Genomic DNA, 3,288 nt, shown 5'->3' with positions numbered 1-3,288 from the left:
GATGAAGTGTTAACAATTGAAAGATGGTTGATTAATATTTTTATATAATTATTTTAATATAGATACATTTATTTTAGTGTGATGATTTATAAATATTCAAAATTATGATCATTTTAATTAATACTTTATTCATTATAAATATATTTTATTTAAGTCACCAAAAAAACCAAAAGTCACCAAAAAAATATATTTTATTTAAGAATAATTTTATTATTTAAAGAGTAATATATAGTATTATTATATATTTATTTTTATTTCATAATATTTGACTAAATTAATTAATAGTATTATATATATATAATCTATCATATTACTAAATATTAGATTTTAGTAAAGAAGATTAGTAGAATATATATATATACAAAAATTAAAAAAATGTGAAAAATATAAGATTATGTTTATATAGAATAATTATAAGTATATAATATTGCTACGTTTTTAAGATGATTGATGAAAAGTGTAGTTTTTGGTTTTTTAGCGGATCACTTTAAAAATGTAGATTATTCTAATCTCTAAAAGTATATAACTTTTGATGCAGAAAAATAATGTCTTTACGCTTGAATAGGTAACTCTCACTAAAATGTCTCCAAAATCAAATAAGCTTAGTATTTGATAAAAGCATTATTTTTTATTATTTTTAGTTATACTTTTTAAAAATAGTTGAATGGATAATTATTTTTTATAGTACTTTAATCTTACTTTTTCTGTTTTGAACAATACTTACTTATATAGAAAAAAATATATACAAAAAATAAAGCTATTATAATAGTAAAAGCCTAAAACGATAAAATATAACTAACACAAATAAAAATAATAATCCAGGCCAGCAGTTAGAAAATAAATAGATATTAAATGTATGAAAAAAAAAATAATTCGAGAATGGATTCTCTCAATTTTTTTTTTTAAATTGAGAGAGTAAAGTGTGATTTCTAATTTTTTATTATTTTTTTTCATATTTTTTGTCCTATTTATAAATTAATAATAAAACATCACATTTTACTCTCTCAATTATTAAAAAAATTTGAGAGGATCAATTCCCAAAAATCTCCACTTCTTATTAAAATAAAAAAAATAGTAATAAATCATTAAAATTTATTAATTTTGACTATCACTTAGCCATTAACTCAATTTTTTTAGTTTAATTTTTTTAGTGTAACAAATTAACAATCTAATAATATATTTTATTTCATTTTTTTAAAAATTATTATTAACTGATAACAAAAATAATAAATTTTAATGGCACTTTTGCATTCTCTGCCAATAATATTACACTTCGTATCCAGAATCCATTACAACTAATCAATCGTCAACAAGAAGTCACTACGTCTTATTTCACAGATAATACGAACTACACTTTGAATAATTTTGATGTATGATATGACTGCTGTGAACAATAGTGTTGCGGAGATCGATCCAATTTATTCGTTCATATCCGGTTCGTACCCGGCGAGGTTCTTTCCGTCCATGTCAACTGGTGAAGAATATATAAAAGAAATTATTAATAATCTTCGTCTCCTATAAAAAAAAAAATAAATAAAAAGAATAAAAGTTGCCAAATCTTTACTGAACTTTTATCTTATAAAGTGAAGATTAGTAATTCTTTCCAGGGGATACTAATCTTCAATCAGTAAAACTGTAAAAGTAAAAGGTGAATTTAATTCTATATATATAAACGACGGATTCTTACTTCTTAAGTTCTTAGCCGTGGCCTGGATGCGTCTCAGGAGAATGACGAGGACAAGCACACACACGCGTTTTAGTGCAAAATGGATTACGTGTTCCTTCTCGGGATTAAAAGAGAGATAAAAGGAAACGTCACAAAAACGATAAGCGAAAATAACAAAAGAAATAGATAATAAACGAAATATTTTACATATGTTCAAAGCTTAATTAATATGCAATTCAATATTTTTATAGTCCATTATTTTTAATTTTTAATTCACAAAATAAATTAAATGACTGTAAATATTTGTAGAGGACATATCCAAAAGTATGCATATATGATGATTATGATGATGATGACCAGAAATCTAAATTTTGTTGTAGCCGTCAGAAAATTAAGAAGTTTAATTTATGGCCAAAATTTAATAGGCATATGTGTCTGCTGAGATTGGAAGACTGTCTTACCGACGAATCCAGAAGTACCAGAACAATTAGCTACGGTTGGTGTGAGAAAGAATGTAAGAATATAAGACAAAAGCAAGAATGCAACAAAGATGGCCCTTATCATTATTATGAAATACTAATTGTTCTTTGGCTGGGTAGAAATAATTCAAATTCCCTTTTGTACATATAGATAACCCATGCCAACACGTATTTATAGCCTCCAAAGTCCCAAAGACACCTATCACATCGTCAGTTGCTTCATTTTTAGTGATTTTCTCAACGACGACATTCCAATTAAGTATCATTAATAGAACAAAATTTTGAGACAAAACTTAGAGAGAAAGAGAGAAGGAGAGAGCGGCGGTGAGTGTTTGAGGGCGAAACACAGGGAGGATAGCAGCCATGCGGTCAGAAAAGATAAGGGAGAGAGTGTGGGTGGGGGTGTATTCGGTATTAAGCAGAATTTCTCACGAGAGGATTTTTTAAAGTTTATAAATGTCTTCTTTAGAGATAAAGTCATTGGTCCAGAAAAATTGAAGGCCTTTGATCTCTATCTAAGAATAGTATAGCAACGGTGGTGGGCAAGTAGGATGATCTCCAATCTCCGTGTGTAAATTTCACTGAAGAAGCCAAATTTTGTTTGGCAGAGCCTTATTGAAAAGATTTAGTGATCAAGGTCCTTCATAAAAATTATAGTTACACAATTCTTTCACACAAGCTTCGGATGGTCTGGCACATCAAAGGTGGCTTTGATCTGCTTGATATGGGGTTTGGGTACTTCATGTAGTAAAATTCAATGCAGCTGAAGATTGTGAGAAGGTCATGCTTGGTGGCCTGTGGTTGATTGGGGGCACTATGTTACTGTAAAACTGTGGGATATAGATTTCCGGCCATGTGAACAATCCTTCGAGTCTAAGCTTGTATGGTTTCAGGTTTTAGGGCTCCCAATCTGGTGCTATCAGGAACAGGCCATGATGCATATTGCTTCTGTAATAGGAGTCTCCATCAAAGTGAACATAGCCACTAAGTTGGCTGAGGGAGGACGATATACCCGAGCATGTGTTCAAATAAATTTAGGATTGCCAGTGATCAAGTATATCATTGTGGAAGGTGTAACTCATGTAGTGGAATATGAAAGTTTAAATTTAATTTGAAATTCTTGTGCATGTTCTGGCCACGATA

The 3,288-nt window shown here is 28.9% G+C and overlaps 1 long non-coding RNA gene across 1 annotated transcript; it reads right to left on the bottom strand.

Annotated features, from left to right (window-relative positions):
• Positions 1-1,227: 1,227 nt before the first annotated feature.
• LOC112740523 (uncharacterized) lies at positions 1,228-2,384 on the bottom strand. Its single transcript, XR_003171208.3, has 3 exons — positions 2,128-2,384; positions 1,688-1,781; positions 1,228-1,471 (listed from the first exon to the last, which is right to left on the bottom strand). It is a non-coding gene; the product is annotated as an uncharacterized lncRNA (long non-coding RNA).
• Positions 2,385-3,288: the final 904 nt, after the last annotated feature.

The sequence above is a fragment of the Arachis hypogaea genome, chromosome 14 (assembly GCF_003086295.3).
Source record: "Arachis hypogaea cultivar Tifrunner chromosome 14, arahy.Tifrunner.gnm2.J5K5, whole genome shotgun sequence".
Classification (NCBI taxonomy): Eukaryota; Viridiplantae; Streptophyta; class Magnoliopsida; order Fabales; family Fabaceae; genus Arachis; species Arachis hypogaea.
This window is presented reverse-complemented; position numbering and strand designations above follow the sequence as displayed.